Consider the following 10,099-nt stretch of genomic DNA (forward strand, 5'->3'; position numbering starts at 1 on the left):
CGGGCGGGTGGGGCGGATGAGTCTTGGGGAACTCCAGCGACGTTGATGGCGGCCGCGAGCACTGAAGATCCTGGAGTGCGTATGTTCGGCGGCCAGCTACAGCTCGAGACTCTGACTTGTTTCCTCACCCCCCCCCCAACTCTGTCCTCTCTGATCAAATTAAAATAAATAAATAAAAGTTAAACAAAATAATTTTTTAAAAAAACAGGTAATGGAAAATCTTCTTAAAATAAAAGAAATTTGAGTTTGACCTTGAAAGGTGAATGGGATTGGGCAGTTATAGCGAAAATTGGGCATTTTAGCTATACTCAGGGGAGTGATCAATTCAGAATGTGTGAGAGAACAGTTACATTGAAACTAGAAAAGTAGACTGTGGACAGAGAAAGGAAGAACTTAAATGTTGTGTGAAGTTATTCATACCTTTCCTGAAGGAAAAGCCACTGGAAACTTCCAGGTTAGGAAGTGTTATGAGAAAATTTGTGTTTCAGAAAGTAAAGTATGGTTGGGATGGTGGCTAATGGGCTGGATCCCTCATGGCCTACTGTATGGTTTAAATCGTGAACCTGGTGGCTTGAAATGCATGTGGGGTACATGTGTGGGTGTACCAAGAATCCCAAGAGGAGAATGGAGGACAACAGATTGAGGTATCGTTATTCTCCCTGTCGGGGTTGGGGGGGGGTGCTTTATCACTCTTTCTCACTCTCTCTCTTTCTCTGGTGAGTGCATGTGGTCTAAGACAAAATTTTTTTAAAAAGTTAAGTATATTAGTGACATAGAGATTATACAAAAGAATGGAACAAAGTGATAGACATTAATAATGAGATTATTGCCATAGATGAGATGATAAGAGCTTGTCAGAAGGATATTTTGGAGATAGATTTAGTAATAGCTACTGACTGATGGATTAAAGGAGAATTCTAAGATAATGCTAAAATTTCTTGTCCATTCATTCATTACAAACATTTTCTCAGAGCCTACTATGTGCCAGGACAATTTAGAGATGAATAAGAATAGGTTTTGTCTTCAAAAAGGCTATAGTCTAGTCAAATGAGACCGAGATTGAATTAGGCAATTTAGTAGAACATGAGTGGTAGGCTCAGTATTACTGCAGAACTGTGTATATGATGGTGCAAGAGAATAAAGTAGTAGGCAGATACATGTACTGGATACCTTGACTTTAATCTCCTTGTAAAATACCTCTAGGAACTGGAAAACTAAAAATATACTTCCTAGTTTCCTTGAAGGCACCACTGCACAAACCTGTAGCCTTCACAACTGCAATCTCCTGAAGTTCTGACAGCCTCTTAGCCCTACTGAGAGGGCTCGCTGGAGTCCACATGCAGAGCTACCCCCAAAGAAGGAGCCAATGCCATGCCACGCCCCTCTACAGCTTATGTTGCTACTCTTTTGCACCGTCTTGGGACTGGAACCACTGCTAGAGTAAGGCATGCACCGGGGCAAGTACCCATTGCATCCCTCCATCCCTGAGGCTCAGCTGCCACTGTACCATAATCAACCAATAGCCCATGATTTTCTAGTAGCAGTTATGTCCCCAGTGCCATGGCTGGGGCAGCACCCTGACTCCCAGAACCTTGGGCCTTTAGCACACCATAGCAGTTATACCTCCCTCCCAGGGCAACAGGTATGCAGCACCCCATACCCAGGGGTTCTGAGCCTACTGTGTAACAGAACTGTTATACCTTCCAACACAAGAAGAGGATTCACTGACCTGTGTAGCTGCACTTTCTGGGGCTGAGCAGATGCAGTGCCTTTCATCTCAGGGAATCAGAATGTTGGCTGAACTGTGCCACCATGCTCTCCAGCCTAACAGCCACAGAACCCCACCTACATGGAACTGGATTCATTTCCCATGGTTTAAGCTTAGGAAGTACTTCACCTCCCTGGGGAGTGAAGTCATCACCATGCTGCTCCCTGTCCCCTCTCCTGGGGCCCAAGTCACAGCAGCATCTTACCATTCTTGGTAAACAGCACCTTGCTGCTATAGCTCCTGGCTTCACAGAGCCAAGGCTATTGCTATATCCCACTATCTCAGGGTCCAGAGTCACCACTGTGTAGTATCTCATTCCCAAGAAGCCTGAGCTTCCATTATGCCCTGTTGGACTGGGTCTTAAATTGCAGCTGTGACCCACTCCCCAACACCAAAGCCTCCAGAAAAACCCTTCCCCCTGAAGCTATGCCAGTGATGTGCCCTGCCCTCCAGGGACAGAATCACAATTACATTCTACTTGTGCCTTAGATACTGCACATAAAGTCGTAGGTAATACAGTAGTTTTGCAAGTCCTTGAGCCCAGGAACCTGGCTCCATAACCACTTGAGCACCTGGGCTCTAGATTCCATTGCTACCGCAACTGCCTGTGAGCTATGTCAGATTCAGTACAATGAAAGATATTTAGCTAAGATTTGCTGCTGTGAAGAAGATAAGAATGGGAGATTACCTAGAGCCTTTTCCCTAATAACCTATGCAGCCACTGTCTATGCCACAAACTCCTAACCACAAGCCCCACAGAGGCATTGTTAACATTGATCACAACTGAAGAAAGTGCATAGTAACTACACCACAATGTCCTCACAGAACAAGAACCATCACACTCTGCCCAGTGGCACCCTTTCCAGGTAAAATTTTTCCCTATGAAATTATTCCCCTGTGAAAACCACTCCTAAAGTTTGGAAGAGGTGACTACACTACAAGATGCACAGACATCAATAAAGGACACAAGAAACATGAAAAAAGCAAGAAAAGCATGACACCACCAAAGGAATATATTAATTCTCTAGCAAGCGACCTCAAAGAAATGAAAGTTCACAAATTGCCTAAAAAAAACCAAAAATAAACAAACAAAAACAAAACTGAGTAGAGACAAGAGGCAATTTTATAAAATAAGAAAAATAAGTCATGACATGAACGAGAAATTCAACAAAGGGTCAGATGTCACAAAGAATCAAACAGAAATCTTGGAGCTGAAGAATTCAATCAATTAAATAAAAATACAATTGACAGCTTCAACAGCAGACTACATCAATCAGAAAAAGGAATCTGTGAACTTGAAGATCTTTTATACTGATTCAGTCTGAGAAAAAAAGAAAAAGAAAAGAGAGTGAAGGCAGCCTACAAGATTTATGAAACATCATTAGGCAAACAAATATTTGCTTTATAAGAATTCCTGATGGTGGGATCATCAGGTGGCATGGTGGTTAAGGTGCTGGACTCCCACATGGCAGAACATGATTCGAGTCCTGCACCTGGAGGTTTGCTTTCTCACTTTCCCTTTCTCTCTCTCCGGTGAAAGTAAAAGAAACAAACAAACAAACAAAACAAACAAACAAATAAAATAAAATAAATAAATAATCCTTTAAAAAAATTCCAGATGGAGGAACAAAAGAAATGAACAGAAACAGCCACAGAACCCCACCTACATGGAACTGGATTCATTTCCCATGGTTTAAGCTTAGGAAGTACTTCACCTCCCTGGGGAGTGAAGTCATCACCATGCTGCTCCCTGTCCCCTCTCCTGGGGCCCAAGTCACAGCAGCATCTTACCATTCTTGGTAAACAGCACCTTGCTGCTATAGCTCCTGGCTTCACAGAGCCAAGGCTATTGCTATATCCCACTATCTCAGGGTCCAGAGTCACCACTGTGTAGTATCTCATTCCCAAGAAGCCTGAGCTTCCATTATGCCCTGTTGGACTGGGTCTTAAATTGCAGCTGTGACCCACTCCCCAACACCAAAGCCTCCAGAAAAACCCTTCCCCCTGAAGCTATGCCAGTGATGTGCCCTGCCCTCCAGGGACAGAATCACAATTACATTCTACTTGTGCCTTAGATACTGCACATAAAGTCGTAGGTAATACAGTAGTTTTGCAAGTCCTTGAGCCCAGGAACCTGGCTCCATAACCACTTGAGCACCTGGGCTCTAGATTCCATTGCTACCGCAACTGCCTGTGAGCTATGTCAGATTCAGTACAATGAAAGATATTTAGCTAAGATTTGCTGCTGTGAAGAAGATAAGAATGGGAGATTACCTAGAGCCTTTTCCCTAATAACCTATGCAGCCACTGTCTATGCCACAAACTCCTAACCACAAGCCCCACAGAGGCATTGTTAACATTGATCACAACTGAAGAAAGTGCATAGTAACTACACCACAATGTCCTCACAGAACAAGAACCATCACACTCTGCCCAGTGGCACCCTTTCCAGGTAAAATTTTTCCCTATGAAATTATTCCCCTGTGAAAACCACTCCTAAAGTTTGGAAGAGGTGACTACACTACAAGATGCACAGACATCAATAAAGGACACAAGAAACATGAAAAAAGCAAGAAAAGCATGACACCACCAAAGGAATATATTAATTCTCTAGCAAGCGACCTCAAAGAAATGAAAGTTCACAAATTGCCTAAAAAAAACCAAAAATAAACAAACAAAAACAAAACTGAGTAGAGACAAGAGGCAATTTTATAAAATAAGAAAAATAAGTCATGACATGAACGAGAAATTCAACAAAGGGTCAGATGTCACAAAGAATCAAACAGAAATCTTGGAGCTGAAGAATTCAATCAATTAAATAAAAATACAATTGACAGCTTCAACAGCAGACTACATCAATCAGAAAAAGGAATCTGTGAACTTGAAGATCTTTTATACTGATTCAGTCTGAGAAAAAAAGAAAAAGAAAAGAGAGTGAAGGCAGCCTACAAGATTTATGAAACATCATTAGGCAAACAAATATTTGCTTTATAAGAATTCCTGATGGTGGGATCATCAGGTGGCATGGTGGTTAAGGTGCTGGACTCCCACATGGCAGAACATGATTCGAGTCCTGCACCTGGAGGTTTGCTTTCTCACTTTCCCTTTCTCTCTCTCCGGTGAAAGTAAAAGAAACAAACAAACAAACAAAACAAACAAACAAATAAAATAAAATAAATAAATAATCCTTTAAAAAAATTCCAGATGGAGGAACAAAAGAAATGAACAGAAAGTTTATTTAATGAAATAATTGCTGAAAATTTCCTAAGTTTAGGGGCAATATGGACAGCTAGATCCAAGAAGCTCAAAAGTCCTTAAAAAGATTGAATGCAAAGAGGCCAAACTGTCAAAAGTCAAAGAAAGATTTTTATTTATTTTTATTGCCAGAGGGTACATGCACTCATCTGAGAGAGAGAGACATTCACATACACAGAAAAAGACAGAGAGAGAATTTCCCAATGGAGTGTTGTCATAATTCTTTTTCCTCCATTTCTCCATCCCATCATGATTTGGGACATGCACAAACACATGTCTGGAGTGTTTTTTGAGCCACTGTGGCTGGGAATTGAATTTCAGGTGGCCATATGAACGGCAGTTAACTACTATGCTACAGGTTGGCCCAAAGAGAGATTTAAAAAAGCAGCAAAAGAAGAGTTATCAGGTGATATGGCAATTAAGGTGCTGGACTCCCACATGGCTGACCGTGGTTCGAGTCCAGGACCTGGCAGCTTGCCTTCTCACTTTCCCTCTGTCTCTCTGTCTCTGTGTCTCTCTTATGAGTGCACATGGCCTATAGAAAATTAAATAATGATAATAAATAAAAGTAGTACATAATTTTTTTAAAAAGCAGCAAGAGAAAAGCATCAAGTCACATATGCAGGGACTTCAAAAATTTGTGAAAAAATGAAATTAAAGTATAAGTTTATTTTTTGCATTTCCATGAAGTTTTTAAAGACTTTTTGTATAAGGGAATCTCCATTAGACTATTGTGGATTTATCAGAAGAAATGTTATGGGATAATCTTTTCAGAATGCTGTAAGGAAAAAAGTGCCCGCCAAGAATAATATACCCAGCAAAGCTGTCCTTCAGAACCAAAGAAGAAATAGTTGTAAAAGTTGAGGGAATTCATACCAGTAGATCAGCCTTACAAGAAATGCTGAAGGGAGTTCTTCTCGTAGAAACAAAAGGATAAGAATTACTATCATCAATACATATGAAAGTATGAAACTCACTGGTAGAGACAGTCAAATCCAGAAATACTCCAATATTATAGTAGTGATATATAAATAATACATATCTTAGCTACTGTGGAGAACAAGATGGAGGTTCCTCAAAGATCTAAAATATAATTACTATATGATCCAGCAATCCCACTCCTGGTATTTACCCAAAATACAGGAGAAGATTCAGTTAGAAAAGTGCTTGCACATGTATGTTTATTGCCACATTATTTACAATTACTAAGATATGGAACCAACCCAAATGTCCACGAACAGATGAATGGATTGAAAAAGTGTGGCACATATACTCTATGGAATACTATTCAGCCATAAAAAACAAGACCTTGACATTTGATAGAAAGTAAACAAATATGGAAGATTTATTGCTGAGTGAAGCAAGCCAGGCTATTAAAGAAAAACACTTAATATATACTGACTGCACTCTGTGGTGAAACAGAAAGATTAGAATATATAGAATCAGGACAATTTAGAGATGAATAAGAATAGGTTTTGTCTTCAAAAAGGCTATAGTCTAGTCAAATGAGACCGAGATTGAATTAGGCAATTTAGTAGAACATGAGTGGTAGGCTCAGTATTACTGCAGAACTGTGTATATGATGGTGCAAGAGAATAAAGTAGTAGGCAGATACATGTACTGGATACCTTGACTTTAATCTCCTTGTAAAATACCTCTAGGAACTGGAAAACTAAAAATATACTTCCTAGTTTCCTTGAAGGCACCACTGCACAAACCTGTAGCCTTCACAACTGCAATCTCCTGAAGTTCTGACAGCCTCTTAGCCCTACTGAGAGGGCTCGCTGGAGTCCACATGCAGAGCTACCCCCAAAGAAGGAGCCAATGCCATGCCACGCCCCTCTACAGCTTATGTTGCTACTCTTTTGCACCGTCTTGGGACTGGAACCACTGCTAGAGTAAGGCATGCACCGGGGCAAGTACCCATTGCATCCCTCCATCCCTGAGGCTCAGCTGCCACTGTACCATAATCAACCAATAGCCCATGATTTTCTAGTAGCAGTTATGTCCCCAGTGCCATGGCTGGGGCAGCACCCTGACTCCCAGAACCTTGGGCCTTTAGCACACCATAGCAGTTATACCTCCCTCCCAGGGCAACAGGTATGCAGCACCCCATACCCAGGGGTTCTGAGCCTACTGTGTAACAGAACTGTTATACCTTCCAACACAAGAAGAGGATTCACTGACCTGTGTAGCTGCACTTTCTGGGGCTGAGCAGATGCAGTGCCTTTCATCTCAGGGAATCAGAATGTTGGCTGAACTGTGCCACCATGCTCTCCAGCCTAACAGCCACAGAACCCCACCTACATGGAACTGGATTCATTTCCCATGGTTTAAGCTTAGGAAGTACTTCACCTCCCTGGGGAGTGAAGTCATCACCATGCTGCTCCCTGTCCCCTCTCCTGGGGCCCAAGTCACAGCAGCATCTTACCATTCTTGGTAAACAGCACCTTGCTGCTATAGCTCCTGGCTTCACAGAGCCAAGGCTATTGCTATATCCCACTATCTCAGGGTCCAGAGTCACCACTGTGTAGTATCTCATTCCCAAGAAGCCTGAGCTTCCATTATGCCCTGTTGGACTGGGTCTTAAATTGCAGCTGTGACCCACTCCCCAACACCAAAGCCTCCAGAAAAACCCTTCCCCCTGAAGCTATGCCAGTGATGTGCCCTGCCCTCCAGGGACAGAATCACAATTACATTCTACTTGTGCCTTAGATACTGCACATAAAGTCGTAGGTAATACAGTAGTTTTGCAAGTCCTTGAGCCCAGGAACCTGGCTCCATAACCACTTGAGCACCTGGGCTCTAGATTCCATTGCTACCGCAACTGCCTGTGAGCTATGTCAGATTCAGTACAATGAAAGATATTTAGCTAAGATTTGCTGCTGTGAAGAAGATAAGAATGGGAGATTACCTAGAGCCTTTTCCCTAATAACCTATGCAGCCACTGTCTATGCCACAAACTCCTAACCACAAGCCCCACAGAGGCATTGTTAACATTGATCACAACTGAAGAAAGTGCATAGTAACTACACCACAATGTCCTCACAGAACAAGAACCATCACACTCTGCCCAGTGGCACCCTTTCCAGGTAAAATTTTTCCCTATGAAATTATTCCCCTGTGAAAACCACTCCTAAAGTTTGGAAGAGGTGACTACACTACAAGATGCACAGACATCAATAAAGGACACAAGAAACATGAAAAAAGCAAGAAAAGCATGACACCACCAAAGGAATATATTAATTCTCTAGCAAGCGACCTCAAAGAAATGAAAGTTCACAAATTGCCTAAAAAAAACCAAAAATAAACAAACAAAAACAAAACTGAGTAGAGACAAGAGGCAATTTTATAAAATAAGAAAAATAAGTCATGACATGAACGAGAAATTCAACAAAGGGTCAGATGTCACAAAGAATCAAACAGAAATCTTGGAGCTGAAGAATTCAATCAATTAAATAAAAATACAATTGACAGCTTCAACAGCAGACTACATCAATCAGAAAAAGGAATCTGTGAACTTGAAGATCTTTTATACTGATTCAGTCTGAGAAAAAAAGAAAAAGAAAAGAGAGTGAAGGCAGCCTACAAGATTTATGAAACATCATTAGGCAAACAAATATTTGCTTTATAAGAATTCCTGATGGTGGGATCATCAGGTGGCATGGTGGTTAAGGTGCTGGACTCCCACATGGCAGAACATGATTCGAGTCCTGCACCTGGAGGTTTGCTTTCTCACTTTCCCTTTCTCTCTCTCCGGTGAAAGTAAAAGAAACAAACAAACAAACAAAACAAACAAACAAATAAAATAAAATAAATAAATAATCCTTTAAAAAAATTCCAGATGGAGGAACAAAAGAAATGAACAGAAAGTTTATTTAATGAAATAATTGCTGAAAATTTCCTAAGTTTAGGGGCAATATGGACAGCTAGATCCAAGAAGCTCAAAAGTCCTTAAAAAGATTGAATGCAAAGAGGCCAAACTGTCAAAAGTCAAAGAAAGATTTTTATTTATTTTTATTGCCAGAGGGTACATGCACTCATCTGAGAGAGAGAGACATTCACATACACAGAAAAAGACAGAGAGAGAATTTCCCAATGGAGTGTTGTCATAATTCTTTTTCCTCCATTTCTCCATCCCATCATGATTTGGGACATGCACAAACACATGTCTGGAGTGTTTTTTGAGCCACTGTGGCTGGGAATTGAATTTCAGGTGGCCATATGAACGGCAGTTAACTACTATGCTACAGGTTGGCCCAAAGAGAGATTTAAAAAAGCAGCAAAAGAAGAGTTATCAGGTGATATGGCAATTAAGGTGCTGGACTCCCACATGGCTGACCGTGGTTCGAGTCCAGGACCTGGCAGCTTGCCTTCTCACTTTCCCTCTGTCTCTCTGTCTCTGTGTCTCTCTTATGAGTGCACATGGCCTATAGAAAATTAAATAATGATAATAAATAAAAGTAGTACATAATTTTTTTAAAAAGCAGCAAGAGAAAAGCATCAAGTCACATATGCAGGGACTTCAAAAATTTGTGAAAAAATGAAATTAAAGTATAAGTTTATTTTTTGCATTTCCATGAAGTTTTTAAAGACTTTTTGTATAAGGGAATCTCCATTAGACTATTGTGGATTTATCAGAAGAAATGTTATGGGATAATCTTTTCAGAATGCTGTAAGGAAAAAAGTGCCCGCCAAGAATAATATACCCAGCAAAGCTGTCCTTCAGAACCAAAGAAGAAATAGTTGTAAAAGTTGAGGGAATTCATACCAGTAGATCAGCCTTACAAGAAATGCTGAAGGGAGTTCTTCTCGTAGAAACAAAAGGATAAGAATTACTATCATGAATACATATGAAAGTATGAAACTCACTGGTAGAGACAGTCAAATCCAGAAATACTCCAATATTATAGTAGTGATATATAAATAATACATATCTTAGCTACTGTGGAGAACAAGATGGAGGTTCCTCAAAGATCTAAAATATAATTACTATATGATCCAGCAATCCCACTCCTGGTATTTACCCAAAATACAGGAGAAGATTCAGTTAGAAAAGTGCTTGCACATGTATGT

The sequence above is a fragment of the Tupaia chinensis genome, unplaced genomic scaffold (genome assembly GCF_000334495.1).
Source record: "Tupaia chinensis unplaced genomic scaffold, TupChi_1.0 Scaffold000350_1, whole genome shotgun sequence".
Classification (NCBI taxonomy): Eukaryota; Metazoa; Chordata; class Mammalia; order Scandentia; family Tupaiidae; genus Tupaia; species Tupaia belangeri.